The 23008-nt window shown below is 42.0% G+C and overlaps 1 long non-coding RNA gene and 1 other non-coding gene across 6 annotated transcripts in view; one reads left to right on the forward strand and one right to left on the reverse strand.

The window, feature by feature from the left end:
• The window catches only part of LOC145513671 (uncharacterized), a 793767-nt gene that overhangs the window by 99830 nt on the left and 670929 nt on the right, over positions 1-23008 (forward strand). Inside the window, exon 1 of one of the 5 annotated variants that reach the window (XR_014059680.1) lies at positions 14720-15030. The exons of 2 other annotated variants lie outside the window; for them this stretch is intronic. This is a non-coding gene — a long non-coding RNA (uncharacterized LOC145513671). Of the gene's footprint in view, positions 1-14719; positions 15031-23008 lie in introns of those variants that run through there. 2 more of the 5 variants (XR_014059677.1, XR_014059686.1) reach the window with 2 other exon arrangements.
• Positions 580-652, reverse strand: TRNAK-CUU (transfer RNA lysine (anticodon CUU)). Its single transcript has one exon. It is a non-coding gene; the product is annotated as a tRNA-Lys (tRNA).

Below are 23008 nucleotides of genomic sequence, written 5' to 3' on the forward strand. Positions count from 1 at the left end.
AAAAACTCTGTCTTCCAGTACTGTGAACTTGAACCTCCCCCCTCAATTTTGTCAAAATTTTGAAGTACATGGAAACATTACCATTTCTATAGTAGCCAGACTAAAAAGTCTATTTAGAAACTACCTCCATAATCTCTTGTCCTCATTCTTTTCATCTTTACAAAGAAGACACTGGGTTGAAGACTCCTGAAGGATCTTTCCAGCTCTAGCAGACTCTGATCCTCAGTTTTGTCAATTATTTATTCTGGACACATAGTAAAATGTCCACTGTTTTAATAAATACAGATAATCATATTCTGAAAAGAAAAGTAGTATTATAGATCAGGTGTTTACAACTTTGAGTTAAACTTCAAGCACTTCTAGAAAGTGAAAGTGAAAGTCGCTCAGTTGTGTCTGACTCTTTGCAACCCCATGGACTGTCTAGTCCATGGAATTCTCTAGGCCAGAATACTGGAGCAGATAGCCTTTCCCTTCTCCAGGGGATCTTCCCAATTCAGGGATCAAACGCAGGTCTCCCATATTGCAAATGGGTTCTTTACCAGCTGAGCTACAAGGGAAGCTCAGAACGTTGAAAACAACTGCCCAACGTGGGGCTTGAACCCACAACCCTGGGATTAAGAGTCCCATGCTCTACCGACTGAGCTAGCTGGGCAGTCAAGCACTTCTCATCTGAATTCAGAAGAGCTCCTGAATTTCCTATATGACTTAGGGAACTCAAATCAGGGCTCTGTGACAACCTAGAGAGGTGAGATGGGGTGGGAGGTTTAAGACTGAGGGAACATATGTATACCTGCGGCTGATACATGCTGATGTATGACAGAAACAAGCACAATATTGTAAAGCAATTATCCTTCAGTTGAAAATAAGTAAATTAAAAAAATAAACAAGAGCTCCTGAGATGTATACCTGGTTTCTGAGGATGGTCTCTTACACCTGTGTCACAGTCAAGGTTGCTGTCCTGGGTGCTGACATTGATGCTCTTTGCGTGTGTGTGTGTGTGTGTGTGTGTGTGTGTGAGAGAGAGAGAGAGAGAGAGAGAGAGAGAGAGAGGGAGAGAGGGTGGGAGGAAATGGGGGAGGTGGGGAGAGGATATCAGTGGAGCAGAGGGAGAGTTGGCTAAGACACAGAAAAAAAGTCTCCCATTTAACCAGGAAGCATCATTTTTATTGTGCTAAAATCATGTAGGAAGCTTCAGAGATTTTTTCTGGGATTCTCCATTATTTGATCTGTATCTTTTTAAACTGTGACTGAATTTTTACGTAAGAGGTTAAGAATGGTTCCCTCCTAGCATTTCATTTTCCACGTTGGTTTCACAGTTTGCCATAAAATAGCCTTTGTATGTATGCTCTGTCAGAGAGTTTCTTCCTTATATTTTCAGTAAACTTAAATGCCCATTTTACATTATTCCTTTGTGTTCTCCCCTTCACAGACAAGGAAGAGATCAGTTCAGTTTCTGTGAACTTAAATCAAGTTGCGATTAACCTATTTTCATAATTGGAAAATACTATACTTCCTTTCCTCCTGTATAGCAAAGTGTCTGCTCCTCTTGTCCTTACTAACAACCAACATTCCTTGGGCTGATGATATTATTTGTTGCATAACATGGAAGAATACTATGAGCCATTATTTTTCCTGTTTTCTCTCTCTTTTAAAAAAAAGTATTATGAAGCTTTTGCCTCATCTCTCCATTTTCTTACCATTTCACTGATCATATGTCAGCATATTTCACACCAGGTACTGTGTTTCAGACCAGTTTACTTTATTTCCTTTTTAACCTCCCTTATACAACTCACAGGCTTCCCTGGTGGCTCAGTGGGTAAAGCATATGCCTGTAATACAGGAAACATGGGAGGTGTGGGTTCGATCCTTGGGTTAGTAAGATCCCTTGGAGAAGGAAATGGCAACCCACTCCAGTATTCTTGTCTGGGAAATCCCAGAGGAACCTGGTGGGCTACAGTCCAAAGGTCGAAAAGGATTGGACATGATAGGGCGACTAAGTACATACACATACAACTCACAGTTTTTTCCCCAATTCTTTTCCAGTTATCTTAGAGACATTTATCACCCTCTGTTTGTCCCACTTGTGAGAAAAAAGGGGCTAATCCAGACTATTCAGTACAAGAGTATTACTGGTAATATCTCTATAGTAAAGGGAATGAAAGCTGGAAACTCTGATGTGGAATTAGGGAGAATAAAGAACCAGTGCCTTGAACTTTTAAACCCACCAAAAATGCATTCAGAATCTTTAAGAGTCAACATTTTCTTTCTTATCTTTCTCTACTTAAATTTACTTTCACCAAAGAACAAAAATTTTGATTTTTCTACTTTGTTTCCCTTTTAATTTTTTTGGCATTTCAATCATATTGTTTGCTACAATTTTTTTCTAATGCTATTGTATAATATTTCAGTTTTAACTAAGGTTAAAAAAGCTCTTGTGAACTGGACCCTTAAGATGATGTATAACATTTCATTATGTTTTTGAGGTCAAAGCAGTTGGCATATAACTTTTGGAAAATACTCATTTTCATCATGGGGCCTCTCTGTATTAATTTCTTAGGCTTGATGGATTTTACTAAATATTTCATTGCCATCCATTTATTTTTAAAACCAAATGCCTACTTTTTTTACATCAAACAAACAACCATCTTAGTAGGTTTTTATTGATTCACACTCCAGTCTTTAATATTCCTTCAAGTTCACATGGCAGTTATTCACGACAGTTATGAATAGAGTGCCTCGTACATACCAGGCAGTGTACTAAGTTCTGGGACACAGCTATTTAAGAAATAGTTGTTTGTGCTACAGTGTGTGTTAGTTGCTCAGTCGAGTCCAACTCTTTGCGACACCATGGACTGTAGCCTACCAGGCTCCTCTGTCCATGGAATTCTCCAGGAAAGAATACTGGAGTGGGTTGCCATACCCTTCTCCAGGGCATCTTCCCCACTCAGAGATCAAACCTGGGTCTCCGCATTGCAGGCAGGTTCTTTGCCACCTGAGCTACCCGGGAAACCCTTGTGCTACAGTAGGGAGTACCAGATGAGCAAACATAATTATGAGACTGAATTAACTCAGTTAGTTGAATTATGGCAGAGGTATAAAGTGTCGTGGGCTTCCCTGGCAACTCAGTGGTAAAGAAGCTACCTGTACAGCAGACGAATGGATAAGGAAGCTGTGGTACATATACACAATGGAATATTACTTAGCCATTAAAAAAATACATTTGAATCGGTTCTACTGAGATGGATGAAACTGGAGCCCATTATACAGAGTGAAGTAAGCCAGAAAGAAAAACAATACAGTATACTAATGCATATATATGGAATTTGAAAGATGGTAATGATAACCCTATATGCGAGACAGAATAAGAGACACAGATGCATAGACCAATTTTATGGACTCTGAGGGAGAAGGTGAGGGTGGGACGTTCTGGGAGAATAGCATTGAAACATGTATATTATCATATGTGAAACAGAACACCGTTCCATGTTCGATGCATGAGACAAGGGCTCAGGGCCGGGGCAATGGGATGACCCAGAGGGATGGGATGGGGAGGGAGGTGGGTGGGGGGTCCAGGAAGGGAAACACATGTAAACCCATGGCTGATTCATGTCAATGTATGGCAAAAACTATTACAATATTGTAAAGTAATTAGCCCCCAACTAAAATAAATAAATTTATTAAAAAAAAAAAAAAAAAGCTACCTGTAAATGCAGGAAAACCGGGTTCAATCCCCGGATTGGGAAGATCCCCTGGAGAAGGGCATGGCCACTCACTCCAGTATTCTTGCCTGGGAAATTCCATGGACAGAGGAGCCTGGTGGACTACAGTCCAGGGGGTCACAAAGAGTTGGACACGACTGAGTGACTAACACTTTCACTCCCCATGGAAGTAAATGATAACAAGACTGAACTCTGATTATCACATGGGTGATGCTCGAGTCCTGGTTTAATCTACTTACATGTCTAATCCTTTTGATTGTCACTAGGACTATTAGGGGCTTCCTTGGTGGCTCAGTTGTAAAGAATCCACCAGCAAATGCAGGAAACCTGGTTTTAATTCCTTGGGTTGGGAAGATCCTCTGGAGAAGGGCATGGCAACCCACTCCAGTACTCTTGCCTGGAGAATTCCATGGAATTTCTGGCGGGCTGTAGTCCATGGGGTCACACAGGGTCGGACGTGATTGAAGCAACTAAGAAGCCACAGCAGCAGGGCTCCATTAGGTAGGTATAATTATTTCTATTATCCCTGCTTCAAAGGAGGCAAATGAGATCTACATAAGTTAAATGATTTGCCCTAAGAATATGGTTTATAAGGGATAGAGCAAGGACTTGAATTAAGATTTGTTTAGCACTGAAGCCCAGGTCTTTTTTGTTGTTGTTGTTGTGGACAGTTTAAGTCTTTATTGGATTTGTTAGTTTGTTACAATTTTGGTTTTCTGGCTTCAAGTCATGTGGGATCCTAGCTACCCAACCAGGGGTCTAACCCACACTCACTGTGTTAAAAGGTAAAGTCTTAACCACTGGTCACCAAGGAAATCTCTAAAGCCCAGATGTTCATCTGCTCTTATACTCTAGCTTCCTGCCCTATTTTATTTTGATTATTGAGTATGATAGACACTTACCTCATGGGTTTTGATTCCTAGGTAGAAGACTAGGGTAGACATTAAACTATACATTTTATGGGGGCATGCACCTTGTGTATTTTGCTAAGCTGGATCCTCGGCTTGTCAAATAGAACCTGATACTCAGAAGCCTCTTAAATTTGTGAAAACGAAGGCTGAGCTGTTGTAAAAAAGAAACTCCAAAATACAGATGTTTATTTCCTTCTCACAAATAGTCCATGGCAGGTAGGTAGCCTCCACTTTTCCATTTTCAACAAGCTGACAAGTAACAGCAAAAGTCCAGGTTCAGGGCTTTTTTTTTCTTTTTTTGATGCCAAAGTTGCCCTTGTCACTTCCATTCAGTCTCCATTAGTGCCAACTTAGGTCACCTCCCCTCCCTAGAAGATGGGTGAGCCAATTATGATTTTAATTGGACAGCTACTTTCTCAGGGAAGGGAGGAGATTAGATTTGTGGGCACCACCAGCAGTTTCCATTACAGTGCTCAATGAACATTTACTGAGTGAGTAAATGAAGAAAATCAAAGCCTGTAAAGAAGCATGAGCCCCAATGCTGCTGCTGCTAAGTCGCTTCAGTCGTGTCCGACTCTGTGTGACCCCATAGACGGCAGCCCACCAGGCTCCCCCGTCCCTGGGATTCTCCAGGCAAGAACACTGGAGTGGGTTGCCATTTCCTTCTCCAGTGCATGAAAGGGAAAAGTGAAAGTGAAGTCGCTCAGTCGTTTCCGACTCTTAGCGACCCCATGGACTGCAGCCTACCAGGCTCCTCCGTCCATGGGATTTTCCAAGCAAGAGTACTGGAGTGGGGTGCCATTGCCTTCTCCAGAGCCCCAGTGAGACCAAGACAAAGATGTTAGCTTGATCCACCAGCTTAGAGACTCATTTCAGCATGCCAGTACATCTTTCCAGCTAATTCTTGCAAAACCACATCTTTAGTCATAGCCACCTAGCATACGTATCACTTCACTATAATGTTTGCGTTTAATCTATGACTGTCAACTTTTCTTTCAAATGTCAGAATGGGATCAAAGTCAGAGAAGAGTTTATGTGAGCTCTGTGGATTAGGCTGCTCTCTTAAGGGAGATAAGTGACGGGTCATACAGCAGTTATCTGCACCACCTGTCAGGGACTCTTCATCTCGGGGCAGGGAGACTGTTAGCTGGTTATTTGTGATCGTCTTTCACAACTCCCTTGGCATTAGAAGAGAGTATCTCTGACACTGGCAAAAATGTGGTTGCAGTTCTCCTACAAGACATTTTCTACCTTTGGGTTTCTAGACTCCGTCAGATCAATATCCTAGCTGGGAACTCTATCCTAGCAACTTCCTCTTTTCTGCAATGTAACACTTTCCTTGTTTCATTAGAGTGTTTTCACAGCCCCTGTAGGGGCATGTATTATATGATGCTTGCCTGGTAGCAGATAATTCACCCCACATGGCATGTGACCATTTTTCTTTGTTGCCTAAGGGTATGGTAGATCCTTATTAATTTCACTGAGTCAACAGCCAGAATTACAGTAGACTTTGTGAATGCAGAAGAGAGAAAGCTACAGGTCAGGGGGAGGAGTCAGTGAGGTCATATTCCTCCAAACTTACCAAGAACATTTCTTTCTCACTTGTAAGGCTGACCAAAAAAAAAAAAAAAAAAGCTGCAGAAACCTCATATCTCTTTAAGCTCTTTCATTCCTAAGAGCTTAAAGTGATTCTGCAGACCTACATCTCATTTATTTTCATGACATCCCTGTGGAGTCAGAAGCTAGTTTTTCTTTTATTGTCCAGAGGAAAGGCAATGCCCTAAGAACTCAAGTGACTTGTGTTCAAAGTCAAAACAATGAGTCAAACTGTAAAGTCAATGCTTGAATTCAGGTTTCTGACGTCTCACCTAGTGGCTGCTTTAAGACGACAGTATGTTGGGAAGAAACATAGCTGGGAGAACTTAAAATATATGATGAAGACATGATGTATGATATAGCGAGGTTCAGATCTGGAAATGTTCTGTAGTTCACAGGTTTAAAACAATGTTTTTGATGACTTGGCAGTATTCAATGCTGTGATCTGTTCTCACTCCCTTAAGCCACAGGCAGGATCATTATTCTGTATTTATTAATAGTTTGGAATAATGCCCTGGAATCAGAGCTCCCAAATACCACTAGTGATTTCACATATTTCAGGAAGAATGGAGGATATTGGCCATGACACATCATTGATGCTCATTAAATCATTGTAAAATAGAAGAGCTGTTACAACAAATTAAAAAGTTGGTGGACAAAATCATCTCAGATTGGTAGGGTTGGATCAAGTTCTTCTTAACCCCTCGTGGTGCTTTTGTGCAAGTCAGACAAAGTGCTTTCCTTCCAGGTGCTCACAGCCCTGAGTCAGGGTACACAAGTCAGTAGGTGAAGCCCTGGCTGGATTTCAGCATCATTTACCCAACCCTTTAGCTGGATACTCTTTGGGGCCATCATGAGGGGGTTTGATCAACACTATTCAAGGTCACTGGGCCCACCTCCATACATTATGGAATATAACATGTCTACCCCATGGTAGAAGTTAATCCATTGTTAAAGACCTCTTGGAAAAATAGTTTCATCACTTCATCAGTCTCTCACAATATTCTGAAATCCTGGAACTTAGGATAATGTTCATCTCTATCTGAAGGGAGACATCACACATGATCACTCCTAAGAGGGAGGTGACATTTTCACCTAATTCATCAAGAGGTCAATCTTAGGCAAGACAGAGCTCTCAGCACACAAAGGCCAGAGAGATTAGGGGAAAACCCAAGTTACAGTCTGTCCATCTTATGCATTCATCCTTATAACAGTGGAGGGATCATTTCTCTCTCTTCTTTGAGAGCTTGGGATTACCAGCTCCCACTTGGAATCCAGGTTCAGTTAAGTTCAGTCACTCAGTCATGTCCAACTCTCTGTGACCCCATGGACTGCAGCACGCCAGGCCTGCCTGTCCATCACCAACTCCCGGAGTTTACCCAAACTCATGTCCATCAAGTCGGTGATGCCATCCAACCACCTCATCTTTTGTCATCCCCTTCTCCTCCTTCCCTCAGTCTTTCCCAGCATCAGGGTCTTTTCAAATGAGTCACTTCTTTGAATCAGGTGGCCAAAGCTTCAGCATCAATCCTTCCAATGAATATTCAGGACTGATCTCCTTTAGGATGGACTGGTTGGATCCCTTGAAGTCCAAGGGACTCTCAAGAGTCTTCTCCAACACTACACTTCACCACACTTCAAAAGCATCAATTCTTCAGCGCTCAGCTTTCTTCACAGTCCAGTTCTCACATCCATACATGACTACTGGAAAAACCATAGCCTTGACTACACAGACCTTTGTTGGCAAAGTAATGTCTCTGCTTTTTAATATGTCGTCTAGGTTGGTCATAACTTTCCTTCCAAGGAGAAAGCATCTTTTAATTTCATGGCTGCAGTCACCATCTGCAGTGATTTTGGAGCCCCCCAAAATAAAATCTGTCACCATTTTCACTGTTTCTCTGACTATTTGCCATGAAGTGATGGGACCAGATGCCATGAGCTTAGTTTTCTGAATGTTGAGTTTTAAGCCAACATTTTCGCTCTCCTCTTTCACTTTCATCAAGAGGCTCTTTAGTTCTTCTTTGCTTTCTGCCCTAAGGGTGGTATCATCTGCATATCTGAGGTTATTGATATTTCTCCCAGCAATCTTGATTCCAGCTTGTGTTTCTCCAGACCAGCATTCCTCATGATATACTCTGCATATAAGTTAAATAAGTGGGGTGGCAATATACAGCCTTGACGTACTCCTTTTCCTATTTGGAACCAGTCTGTTGTTCCATGTCCAGTTCTAACTGTTGCTTCCTGACCTGCATATAGATTTCTCGGAAGACACGTCAGGTGGTCTGGTATCCCCATCTCTTTCAGAATTTTCCACAGGTTGTTGTGATCCACACAGTCAAAGGCTTTGGCATAGTCAATAAAGCAGAAGTAGACATTTTTCTGGAACTCCCTGGCTTTCGATGATCCAATGGATGTTGGCAATTTGATCTCTGATTCCTCTGCCTTTTCTAAAACCAGCTTGAACATCTGGAGGTTGACGATTCACGTACTATTGAAGCCTGGCTTGGAGAATTTTGAGCATTAATTTGCTAGCGTGTGAGGTGAGTGCAATTGTGCGGTAGTTTGAACATTCTTTGGCATTGCCTTTCTTTGGGATTGGAATGAAAGCTGACCTTTTCCAGTCCTGTGGCCACTGCTGAGTTTTCCAAATTTGCTGGCATATTGAGTGCAGCACTTTCACAGCATCATCTTTGAGGATTTGAAATAGCTCAACTGGAATTCCATCACCTCCACTAGCTTTGTTCATAGTGATCCTTCATAGGCCCACTTGAATTTGCATTCCAGGATGTGTAGCTCTAGGTGAGTGATCACACCATCATGGTTATCTGGGTCATGAAGATCTTTTTTGTACAGTTTTCTGTGTATTCTTGCCACTTCTTCTTAATATCTTCTTCTTCTGTTAGGCCCACACCATTTCTGTCCTTTATTGAGCCCATCTTTGCATGAAATGTTCCCTTGGTATCTCTAATTTTCTTGACGAGATCTCTAGTCTTTCCCATTCTATTGTTTTCCTCTATTTCTTTGCACTGATCGCTGAGGAAGGCTTTCTTATCTCTCCTTGCTATTCTCTGGAACTGTGCATTCAAATGGGTATATCTTTCCTTTTCTCCTTTGCTTTTTGCTTCTCTTTTCACAGCTCTTTGTAAGGCCTCCTCAGACAGCCATTTTGCTTTTTTACATTTCTTTATATTGCATAGGAACCTGGAATATTTGGTCCATGAATCAAGGAAAACTGGAAGTGGTCAAACAGGAGATGGCAAGAGTGAAGGTCGATATTTTAAGAATCAGCGAACTAATTAGACTGGAATGGGTGAATTTAACTCAGATGACCATTATATCTACTACTGTTGGCAAGAATCACTTAAAGGAAATGAAGTAGCCATCATAGTCAACAAAAGAGTTCAAAATGCAGTATTTGGATGCAGTCTCAAAAACGACAGAATGTTCTCTGTTCATTTCCAAGGCAAACCATTCAATATTACAGCAATCCAAATCTATGCCCTGACTAGTAATGCTGAAGAAGCTGAAGTTGAGTGGTTCTATGAAGACCTACAAGACTTTCTAGAACTAACACCCAAAAGAGATGTCCTTTTCATTATAGGGGACTGGAATGCAAAAGTAGGAAGTCAAGAAACACCTGGAGTAACAGGCAACTTTGGCCTTAGAGTACAGAATGAAACAGGGAAAAGGCTAATAGCATTTTGTCAAGAGAACATACTGGTCATAGCAAACACCCTCTTCCAACAACACAAGAGAAGACTCTACACATGAACCTCACCAGATGGTCAATACCGAAATCAGATTGATTATATTCTTTGCAGCCAAAGATGGAGAAGCTCTATACAGTCAGCAAAAACAAGACTGGGAGCAGACTGTGGCTCAGATCATGAACTCCTTATTGCCAAATTCAGACTGAAAGTGAAGAAAGTAGGGAAAACCACTAGACCATTCAGGTATGACCTAAATCAAATTCCTTATGATTATACAGTGGAAGTGAGAAATAGATTCAGGGCATTAGATCTGATAGACAGTTTGCTTGATGAACTATGGATTGGCCATGCTCAGTAAATCTTTAATCGATTTTCTGTTGAAGGGCAGGGCTGTGTTTCTTCCCTGTTATTTGACCTGAGGCCAAACTATGGTGCAGGTAATGAAGATAATGGCCACCTCCTTAAGAAGGTCCCATGCCTGCACTGCTGCACTCAGTGCCCCCAACCCTGCAGCAGGCCACTACCGACCCACACCTCTGCTGGAGACTCCTGGACACTCACGGGCAAGTCTGGGTCTGTCTCCTGTGGGGTCACTGCTCCTTTCTCCTGGGTCCTGGTGCACAAGGTTCTGTTTGTGCCCTCCAAGAGTCTGTTTTCCCAGTCCTGTGTAAGTTCTGGCGGCTCTATGGTGGGTTAATGGCGACCTCCTCCAAGAGAGCTTATGCCATACCCAGGTCTACTGCACCCAAAGCCCTTGCAGCAGGCCCCTGCAGCAGGCCACTGCTGACCTGTACCTCCACAGGAGATGCTCAAGCACAGTTCTGTCTCAGACTCTGGGTCCTGGTGTGCACAAGGTTTGTTTGAGCCCTCTGAGCACCTCTGATGGGTATGGGGTTTGATTCTAAATGCAATTTTGCCCCTTCTGCTGTCTTGCTGGGGCTTCCCTTTGCCCTTGGACATGGGGTATCTCCTCAAAGTTGCTCCAGCGCCACACAGCCATGTGTTGGAATCCAGGTTAGTGTGATACATTAAAAAAAAAAAGATGGAAAAGTAGGGGATTCAAAGAAATATACATCAAAAGTAGAACTTTTGCAGGTTTTTTGACCTGCTCACCTCAAATGAAAGCAGTGCCTGGTGCTCAGTGACCTCTCTGAAAAGAACAGTGATTAGGACCACATAGATTATGAACTTGCAGTGAATTTAACAAACTTCATAAGAGGTCAGTCTGTAATAAGCTTACCACTGGAAGTGGAAAACGTCAGAGAGAATTGCTGATTTACAAATATGCATCCTGGCCAAACGTCAGATAGCCATTCATAGAAGAGCCGAAGTTTCCATGAATCAGGAGTGTAAGCAACAGCAGCCCACGAAGGTTGAAGGAAGCACTAGAGCCTCCAAGATATAACTAGCTCCTGCAGAAGCCCTCTTTCTTACGTGATTAATTTTCATTAGAATATAATTGTAAGCACATGGTCACACTAATGTTGGATGATGGGTATATTTTAATTCACAGCTTAAGAGAGAAATGGACAGAAATGTAGTGACCTGCTCACATGGCATTATTGTTGTTTAGTCGCTAAGTTGTGTCTGACTCTTTTGCGACCCCATAGATTGTGGCCCGCCAGGCTCTTCTGTCTATAGGATTTTCCAGGAAGAATACTGGAATGGGTTGCCATTCACCCATGTCTCCTGCATTTCGTTCCATTGGACAGCAAGACTGGGAAATGTTGAGGGAATTCTAGTTTCCATGCAGCTTCTTGGCCTCTATGGCAAGCTTTAAATATTGAGAACAAGCAGGAGATCCCTCTCGGCTTTGTCTTGGACAAACCATTGACTCTTCCCTCCTGTGGTTGCACTTGGCTGGCTCTGATCTTGGTTCTCTGGTTGCTTAAGCTCTGATTGCAACATACCCTACCTTCTGAGGGGTTACTGACCACACAGCTCTTGACCCCAGACCCTTGTGCATGCTAAATCCTTTTTAGTGTGGCCAGAGGGAGGGGAATTTAATTGCTTTGGCTCAACAATGGATCATCCTCACTCTTTGCTTCTGAAGTCTTGCCAGAGATGTTTTCTAACTCAGCCTTCCAAGATCTTTCTCTGTACCCAGTTGGTCCTTTTATTTCTATTTCTCTTCATATTACATCCTTGTGTTTCCATCTTCTAACATATAATGGTTATTGACTATACTTCAAGGTCATTGAAGGTAAGAAATATATATATATATGTATAACCTCATAGATTCCATGGGTTATGCTGGTCACTGGAGAAAACCCACAAGTCTCTATCTCCATATATATAACATACACATATGTATGTATATTTATATATATATTTATGGGCTTCCCAGGTGGCAATAGTGGTAAAGAACCCACCTGCCAATCCAGGAGACATAAGAGACATGGATTTGATCCTTGGCTCAGGAAGATCCCCTGGAGGAGAGAATGGCAACCTATTTTAGTATTTTCTTGCCTGGAGAATCCCTGGACAGAAGAGTCTGGTGGACTATAGTGCAAAGGGTCACAAAGAGTTGGACACGACTGAAGCGACTTAGCATGTGCGTGCGTGCACACACACACACACACACACACACACACACATACATACATATTAAATAAACCACTGAATGCATTAATGGATCCAACTCAGGGACTCTTGAGAGGACCTGGCAATGTATATGTCCATATTATAGGTTATTGGAAGATAAGAGATTGAATTCATATTTCCTTATATATATAGGCACTACTTTGAATCATGGCCCAAAGTCCATAGCTTCTCAGGCAAACTAGCAATGCTTTAGAACTGGATAATTTTCACATTTGTAGGTGCTGGAAGGTTCTAAGATGATGGCTTAATTGAAATTTCTCCAGCTTCTGCAATTGTCAGAACTCAATGCTATTCTGAGAGGGAGCTCTGCGATCCCCATGGTAACAGAGCTCCATTAAAGGCATGACATCACAAAGCTGTGCTTGTTTGAGGACACCTGGGAATTTTAGTATAGACGGAAATGCCATTAAAGGCAAATTATACATACATAGTCTGTGTAATTATGTGCTCGTGTATAGATATGCCTAATTTAGTCTCACTTTTCATTTCATCCCATTTATCATTAGGCTTTTAACTACTCGAATCTCAACCATGGATATAGTTCAAGGTGCTTTATCTTCTTGGAGAAGAGCTTGTCTGAATTTTGGGATAAATATCTACCATTTATGTGGTGCTGCTCTTGAGAAGAAAAGAAAAAAATCAAATCGTTTGCTTAGCTACTTATATTCCTTTTAACAAAATTAAGGGAATGTTGATTCTTATATCCTCTGAGATGGATAAATTTGTTCTCTCCATGCAAAATTATCCAACACCATGCAGCCTGTCTGGCTTCATAGTTTAGGTCAGTTCTAGTAGCTTGCCTGAAGGGAGAATTTTAGAGTTTTTAGGAGAATTTTAGAGTTATGAGAAGGGATTGTATAGAAAATTTGGGTCAGGTCACCTCAAGGGTCTTTTATGTCTTTTTATCTGATTTCAAAAATTGGTCAAAATATTCAAACCGTTCCTTATTTTGTAGTTGCCTCTAAACACTTTGATCAGTGTCTTAGTTCTGGATTCCCTTCCTATCTGAAATACTGCTTTTAATGGCTCCATTTTCATATTATACAATGTAGAATGGCAAGTGTCAAGTCAGACTGGATTCACTCTAAGAATGCGGGGAAATATGACAAGGTGAAAGGCTAGCTATGAAGTTGATTAGCTCATAAAGAATATAAATTTGAAAGAAGAAACAGTGAATCCTTTGCATGGCTTGTGTTGTAGGAACACACGTGTCTCGGTGTTTCCACCAGTTGAAGATGTGCTCCAGTGAAGTACTTGCCAAGGTGGCTTTTCTCTCCAGGGTGTTTTTAAAGGTTCCGACAGCTCTGTTTCCCCCGTCCCCACCTGCTTCCCCATAAATTTCTTGGAATTGGTAGATATGAGGCTGAACACTTGGCTTTGTTTATGACATTGAGTCGAACTGAACTGAGTTCTTTTAAATGAAAGCCTAACGCCATTTTTCTCAATAATAGCTATGCGTGGTCTCTTCATTGACATTCATATTTTTATGGAAAAAACTTGTTACATTTTCTACATTTCAAATGAGTTCTGAGCAGTGGTCCCCAACAGGATTTTCCTGAGGGCTAGGTGAACAAAATATCTGAGGATCAAAAATTGCTTTCTCTATGTCTGTTAAATCCCATACAATTACAAGTAATTTTTTTTCAGTGGCAAAAATGTTCAAATAGGATGTTAACGTTGGAAGGAAACTTAGAAAACATGTAGTTGAATACCTTCAATTTTTGAAGACTAAGCCAGAGGAAGAGACTGTGTAGCAGCAATACCAGGAAACCAGGAATCCCAGCTACATAAGTTTCTTGCTAATATGTGGAAATATATATAGAAATGTACATACAATATATGTATGCCCATAATATATGTGTACATACAATATATATACCTATACACATTTACATATATATGAAAATGTAGTTTGAATTCTCATTTTATCTCATTTCTTATGACTCAGATGTAGTCTGTGAGGGCTTCTCTGGTGGCTCAGCTGGTAAAGAACCTGCTGGCTAGTGCAGGAGATGTAAGAGATGCAGGTTCGATCCCTGGGTTGGGAAGATCCCCTGGAGTAGGAAATGGCAACGCATTCCAGTATTCTTGCCTGGAAAGTTTCATGGACAGAGGAGCCTAGCAGGCTACATACAGTCTGTGAGGTCACAAAGAGTCGGACACGACTGAGAGCACACACATACACACACATGTAGTCTGTGAGCCTATAGCACTGCCAACACACACACACACAAACCACACACAGTGCTGTGACCCTGCAGCACTGCCATCACACACACACACACACACACACACACACACACGTGGTCTGTGACCCTGCGGCACTGCTGTCTGTCTCTTTCTCTCTCTCTCTCTCACACACACACACACACACACACGGTCTGTGAGCCTTCAGCACTCTCATCACCAAGAGCTTGCTGCAGAATCTCTGGTTCTACCTCAGAATCTCAACCTGCTGAATCTCAACCTGCATCTTAATAGGATTCCCAGGTGATTCATACGCATTGAATTTGAGCAGCACTATTTAATAATTCTCAATTTTCTGTGATAACGAAGTATAGTTATTCAGAACTCTGAGGTGATCGGACATGTTCATTATATATGTTGATTTCTCATCTCCTTTTTTTCTCTCTTTCGCTAAATTTTAGTCACTTCCCATTGCTATAAATGATACTGAAATTTATCACTCTCTTCCACTCTGGCCTTTTAATAAAAAAGGTTGCCTTCAGTTCAGATTTTTCCTCCCTCTATTTGAATAATAATTGTTACTGTGTTTTGTGTGTTTGTTCTGTACCCAAAAGTGTGCGGAGTACTTTGCGTCTGTTATCTCTTTTAATTCATGGAGTGATGGTGTGAGATTATAGTGATCACAACATCTCCATTTTATAGAAGAGGAGACTGAGGCTGAAAAAATATTAACTAGCAGGGTGTTTCAGGGCTTGGACTCAAACCAAGATTTGACTCTTTCCAGAATGTAAATGTTAACCAGAGCATATATTGGTTCTGCAGTTAAAACGTTTCTCCAAAGCATTTATGCCTCTGAAAAATTATCATGCCAAGTAAAAGTGTTAAGTCACTCAGTCGTGTCTGACTCTTTGAGACCCCATGGACTGTGGCCCACCAGGCTCCTCTCTCCATGGAATTCTCTAGACAAGAATACTAGAGTGGTTCCCATTTCCTTCTCCAGGGGAACTTCCGGACTCAGGGATCAAACCTGGGTCTCCTGCATTGCAGGTAGATTCTTTACCGCCGAGCCACCAGGGAAGCCCACCAAGTAAAAATTAGAAGTCAAACTTGTCACAGTGCCTGGCACCTAGTGGGCACTTGAAGACTCTTTGTTGCATAAACGTATGAGTGAGTGAAAAGGCCAAGGTCTCTCTGATATGAAAGCACAGCCCCTCCACAGCACCGAGACGAAGGAGCTGTCCAAGGGAAGAGACATTCCCCGCTTTAACGTAACCGATGTTGCTTTGAGGTCCCTAATCGCTCTACCCTTTTCCTGCTTTCCTTTACTTTTGACCTATATATTACCGTACATGCCTTACTGTTCTACATTTCCAGGTTTCATTCTTTTCTAAAGTTCATTACTTATTTATCTTTGGCTGTGCTGGGTCTTTGTCGCTGCCCGTGGGATTTTCCCAAATTGCGCTGAGTGGGAGCTACTCTCCTTTAGGGGCGTGGGCTTCACTTGTTGCAGAACACAGGCTCTAGAACTCAGGCTCAGAAGTTAAGGCACACAAGCTTAGCTGCTCCGTGGTTTGTGGAATCTTTCTGGACCGAGGGTCGAACCCGTGTCCCCTGCAGTGGTTTAAATAGTAGTCTGATGGACAGAGGCCAAATCCAATCCTCCTTGGAGGCCCTGAGCTATTGTTTCAAGGGTTCTGAGAAAGTCCCGTTAACCTTTAATCTTCTGCCATTTCTTGGGAATTTCAGAGTAAGAGTGTCGTCAAGCTTTGGGCTAAGATTTGATGTTATTAGACCTTTGTACATTAGTGTCACTGAAAGATCAAGCACCAGTCCCTGAGGATGGAGGGAAAATACAGGGCCCTGAATGCCTGGGACTAAGACTGGTGGGGATGGGGACCAACAGAGGCTGATCCATCGGAGAGGTCCTTTGGAGACAGTTGAAGAGAAGTGGCCTGTTACCCTCTTAAGAGCTGAGCTGACTCTGATGAGGTACTGGGTGGCAGGGAGACAGGTGAGGGGAGCCCCCTCACTTTGGATCACGACTAAGCAGCTGCCAGCGTGTGTGGACTTGGTACCAGAAGATGAGCGTCATTCCACCCTGGGTCTCTTTTCCTAAGCTATAAGGCAGTGGGATTTTGGATGTTTATTAGGTATTTATTTCCTTTTGTTTGAGAGGTGTAAAGAAAAGGAATTCCTTTTTTTTGTCTTCTTCTTTTTTTTAATTTATTTACTTTAATTGGAGGCTAAATACTTTACAATATTGTAGTGGTTTTGCTATACATTGACATGAATCAGCCATGGGAGTACATGTGTTCCCCATCCTGAACCCCCCTCCCACTCCCTCCCCATCCCATCCCTCAGGGTCATCCCAGTGCACCAGCCCTGAGCACCCTGTCTCATGCATCGAACCTGGACTGGCGATCTGTTTCACATATGATAATATACATGTTTCAATGCCATTCTCCCATATCATCCCACCCTTGCCTTCTCCCACAGAGTCCACAAGACTGTTCTTTACATCAGTGTCTCTTTTGCTGTCTCGATTATAGGGTCATTGTTACCATCAAGAAAAGGCATTCTGAATTGGAAAAGTGGCAAGCTGGGGTCTGTGCAGACAGGTTTAGGAGGGCTGAATAAGGAGGGGACAGTTCACATCTGCTTGGATGCAGTATTCTTGCCTAGAGAATCCCATAGACAGAGGAGCCTGGTGGGCTACAGTCCATAGGGTCGCACAGAGTCGGAGACAACTGAAGCCGCTGGGCAAGCACTCCTCCCTGGCCCTTTGTTCTGGTCAATGGTGCCCTTAAATTTGAGGACTAGCCCCACAACCACGTGCTGCCCTGTTGCACCAGCTGATTCTCTGACCTTCAAAGGCTTTTTGCACTATGTGAATGCTCACCACATACGTCCCTCGGGGGATTGAGGAGGGAACAGGCACACCGAGTCTAAAGAAATGTTTTGGGATTTACTAAAGGACATTTTTTTCTTTTTTTTAACTGCTGAGCTGACAATGCTGAACTGAATGTCCTCCACTATTTTCCTGTCTTCATTTTGTAAATGGTTAATATATTAAACAGAACCCCTGCTCTGCGTTCGTTGATTTTTCGTGCAGGTGTTTGATTCAGTTTCCAGGGTGGAAAAACATGTTTGCTTCCCAGTTTATAGTCCTTCAGAATACATCAGGAGAAACGGTGGGCTGGAGGAAGCACAAGCTGGAACCAAGATTGCCGGGAGAAATATCAATAACCTCAGATGACACCACCCTTATGGCAGAAAGCCAAGAACTAAAGAGCCTCTTGATGAAAGTGAAAGAGGACAGTGGGAAAAGTTGGCTTAAAGCTCAACATTCAGAAAACTAAGATCATGGCATCTGGTCCCATCACTTCATGGCAAATAGATGGGGAAGCAATGAAACAGTAACAGACTTCATTTTTTTGACTCCAAAATCACTGCTGATGGTGACTGCAGCCATGAAATTAAAAGATGCTTACTCCTTGGAAGAAAAGTTATGACCAACCTAGATAACATATTAAAAAGCAGAGACATAACTTTGCCAACAAAGATGCATCTAGTTAAAGCTATGGTTTTTCCCAGTAGTCATGTATGGATGTGAGAGTTGGACAATAAAGAAAGCTGAGTGCTGAAGAATTGATGCTTTTGAAGTGTGGTGTTGGAGAAGACTCTTGAGAGTCCCTTGGACTGCAAAGAGATCCAACCAGTCCATCCTAAAGGAGATCAGCCCTGAATATTCATTGGAAGGACTGATGCTGAAGCTGAAACTCCAATACTTTGGCTACCTGATGCGAGGAGCTGACTCATTTGAAAAGACCCTGATGCCAGGAAAGATCAAAGGTGGGAGGAGAAGGGGACAACAGAGGATGAGATGGTTGGATGGCATCACTGACTCAATGGACATGAGTTTGAGTAAACTCTGGGAGTTGGTGGTGGACAGGGAAGGCTGGCATGCTGCAGTCCAGGGGGTCACAAAGAGTTGGACATGACTGAGCGACTGAACTGAACTGAACTTACAGTCCTTCAGCCAGGATGACGTGAGAAACTGATTTCGGTCTCCTCATTCACACAACCTGGATATGTGGGGCATCAGCCACAGCCAGACTTCTTGCAGGAGTTGGAGATAAAGATGAACTGAGTATAGCCTTTGCTTTTAGGGAACTCTTAGTATTAGTATTTTGGAGAGGAGATAGATATGCAGATAGGCAATTGTAATACAAGACACAAACGATACAGTGGAGGTGGCAGCAGAGTGTTATGGAAACATGTAGGAGGGTGAAGCAGGTTCTGTTTGGGAAATTAGCTGAGGCTTCAGGGAAGCTATGTGATCTGGTGATCGTGAAGTCACAGTACTTAATTTGCATGTGTTATTTCTAACCTTGGGAAGACATTTGATTGTTTGGGGGCTGAGCAACGAATCTTTCCCCTTTTCTGTGCTCCCTCCATCACCTAGCAAACAATTACAGTCAGCAGGAATGCATCAAGGCAAATAGTGCAGGGTTAAAGGTAAAAGTTGCTCTTTGCTGACTTGGGTAGGCAAAGAAGAACACTTAAGTTTATAGAAGCTGCAGAGAACACTTAAGTTTATAGTTTATCTGATTAAGGTGTTTGCGGGCAGCTCCTTCTGTGAAACAGGTAAGCAAAGCAAGTCTGCTTGCAAACGACGTCACAGATCTTGCATTTCAGTCTTCCCTGCTTCTGGCATACTTAGCAGGATGCCATCTGCCCGATGCACAAGGAAAATGAAATAGCTTGTGTGAGGCCCTGGTTACAGTGAAGAAGTGGGAAGCAGGAAGGAATTCAATCTTTGGCTTAGAAAAATCTAATTCTCTTGAGGTATATTGAAGTCTGCAAAGCAGTTATCTTTCTGAGCAGCTAGATGTAACCTGGAAAGGAGCTCCTAATAGCCTTGGTGAGATTAAATGAAGTTTCTCTGATTGTGGTCGGCACACACAGGTCACGTACGGTTGATGCCCTTGACCCCAGTCAGCCTGTATCTGCAGTCCCTTTCACAATCCTCATCTACCCTGCGTTTTTCACCTCTTCCTCGCTGCCCCCAATTCACTGGCATCTCTATAGGAGGAAGGAGAAATGAGTGGCTTGTCAGATTAGAAGGATACATCTAATAGAAATTGATGGAAGTGGCCCAGGAAGGCCACTATTCTATTATCTTTGCGGTGAGAAAGGTTATCAGTGCTTGATGGAGCCATAGTGTCTTGCTGAAATATTTTGTGACGAGGAGTATTGGTGTTTATTGGACTTGCAAGAGAGGTGGGAAAGAAGTTGAAAGGGAAATTAATTTGCACTGTAATTGATACTAGGTCAATCACAGGATGGTGGGAGGGAACAATGTGGAGGGATGGTTTTGGGGGGAAGGGTGGGAAATATTGCTCCGAAGTCGGTACCAGGACCCTTTGTGGTAAGAAGCGTAGTTTGTGAACAAGGGGTCAGTTGGTGGGTCTGGTTATAGAACAAGGGGTCAGTTGGTGGGTCTATTATAGTCAGACTTTCAAACTGAAATGCAGTTAGTAGACATGCAAACAGGTTTCATGGCACCATTTTATCTCTAATATTCTTTGCAGGTAAGAGTTAATCCCTGGAGAAGTTCAGACTCCTTAAACAAATGGTGCCTCAGCAGCTGCTGCCTGTAATTATACAGGGTTTCAGTTCTGCATTTGTTCTTCTTTCCTCCTTCCTTCCCTCCCTTCCTCTCTTTTCCCTACTTTTCTCTTTCATTCCTATTTCCTTATGACTTCGGTAGCTTCTTCACATCCCTTGCTTATCCCATAATTTTCATAAGTTAAAAGGCTTGTTATTGTTGTTCATTGTTGTTTAGTCACTCAGTTGTGTCCAACTCTTTTGCAACCCCATGGACTGTAGCCCACCAAGCTCTTCTGTCCATAGGATTCTCCAGGCAAGAATACTGGAGTGGGTTGCCATTTCCTTCTCCAGGGGATCTTCCCGACCCAGGGATTGAATCTACATCTCCTGCATTAAAAGAGTAGAATATTAAAAAAAAATCTTTATTTCCAAAATTGAACTAAGGGTCAGGTTTTTTTTCCCCAAAGATGCAATGTCCTGAATTGCATTTGAATAATGTCTTTCTTTTTCTGGTTCTTTTCCTGCTGTTCCAGCAAATTATCAGAAGAGCCATTGTGTTTTATTTTGTGTTGTCTTCACCTATATATTTTTTTAGCCTTCTAGTTAAATTGTTCATATTTTATTTTTAAAGTATTTTTATATCTCCTTTAAAAATGTACCTATCCTAGATAATAGCCTAAAGCTTCAGAAACTTAAATTAATATGTGATCAGACGAGAAGGCAATAGGAATAACTTTTGACCGTGGATGTCTAAGAAGCAAATCAAGCCCTGGAATGAATGATACCTTTATTTATTTTTCAGTATGGATATTTGTTGCGGTAAAAACAGCAAAAGAGATAGGAACACTAGATATTGCAAAATTAGTATCTATAGGAATTTCTTTGAAAGTGTTTTTTTTTTTTGAAATTTCTAAACATTGTGAAAATGGGAATATCTTCATTTTCTGTCTTTCATTCTTGGATCTTCAAGGACCATGAAAGTGTAGGGGCAAGAAAAATCTTTGCCGTTTTAGCCTATTGATTAGTAAATGACTTCCACTTCTAAATTATTTCTATTTAATACCTCTTTTCTCTTATTCCCCATGTTGCAATCTGCAATCCTTCAAAGCCAAGTTATGGTTAACTCTCTCAGTGAAGCTATCTCTTAGCAACCTGGCTGAAAGTCCTGTTTGTATCGGTCATCCTCTAAAATAGTGGTTCTCAAAGTGTAGTCACTGGACTTGTAGCATCAGCAACACCTGGGCACTTATTGTAAATGCAAATTCTTCCCTGTTTTTTCTCCCAAACCACTAAATCAGAAGGGCTTCCCTGGTGGCTCAGTGGTGAAGAATCCTCCTGCGAATGCAGGAGACTTGGGTTCAATCCCTGGGTCAGGAAGATCCCCTGAAGAGGGAAATGGCAACCCACTCCAGAACTCTTGCCTGGGAATCCCCCATGGACAGAGGAACCTGGTGGGCTACAGTCCACCCGGTTACAAAAGGGTTGGACGTGACTTAGCGGCTAAACAACAACTGAGTCAGAAGCTCTGGAGGTTAGACTCTGCAGCCTGGTTTAACATGCCCTCCAGGTGATTCTGATACACACTAACGTTGAAAAGCTCTGAAATTTAGCATTCTATCTCATATTTACATGGGGAATGCGTAACATCTGCTCTATTAGATACTGTGCTCCAGGAAGGATGTCTATGCCATATTTGATTTTTAGGCTCCTATAAAAGGTAAGAGACATTGAAACATAAAAATTTTTAGATGAATGGATGTAATAGGGCATCGATCTTATGTAAGAAAGAGAGAGGGGAACAGAGTCCAAATCCAATTTCTCAGTTTTCCAATTTGCCTTCTGCTTTGACTGAATGGACCGGATAATTACTAAACCCTTGTTTCACTTTATGGCAGTTCCCTATTTTGCTTTATGTGGTGTCTGTCTGAGCACAGAATAGATGTGCTCCCGCGCTACAGTCACTAGACATGTGTTCATTGAGGATGGTCTGCTTGACTTTTCGAAACACAGCAATTGCAATACTATTGCTTAATGCCTTGGGGGAGTCTGTTGGTCAAGTTTAAGTAAAGGGCAAATCTACTTTAAATATATAGAACGGTTTTTCAAGCATTTTTGTTCTTCAGAAGACACTGTTCCATCCCATCAAAATGGATCCTCACTCACTTCAGGTGTTGCCTGTGAGGCTGTCGAGTTTTCTGGGTGTCTAACCTTGGTCTCTTGTCATCAGCTATTAAAACTGCTAAAACAGAAGAATGCTTAACCACTCCAGCTGTTAAAACATTAGTACATGCTTTGGTGAGCTCAAATTTAAGTGCTTTGAACAGCCCTTTAGGGGATCTTCTCTCTTTTTTGAACTTATAGTCAAAATTCAGCAATAGTTTTAACTTCTTCAGTCCCTCAATGTGCTCATATTTCTCCATTTCTCCCCCGAAAGATCTAGTTAGACATTAGTGTAAGGATTAATTTTTAAGCTGTTAGTTTTGTAAATAATTTTCATCAGTCAAGACTGTGATTACTTTTTTTTTTGCTTTGTCACTCCATAGTTTCCAATTTTGCTTTGTTTCTTTGTTTTTTCTCTAAAATCATAAATGATTCTTATAAGGTGGAACGGTATTAGCTAAAAAGGAGTCAGAGGGAGCCTTTTCTTCTTACCTGTCTGATAGATCTA

Source organism: Giraffa tippelskirchi, chromosome 7 (genome assembly GCF_054371585.1).
Source record: "Giraffa tippelskirchi isolate mGirTip1 chromosome 7, T2T-mGirTip1v1.2.pri, whole genome shotgun sequence".
In the NCBI taxonomy this organism is placed as follows: Eukaryota; Metazoa; Chordata; class Mammalia; order Artiodactyla; family Giraffidae; genus Giraffa; species Giraffa tippelskirchi.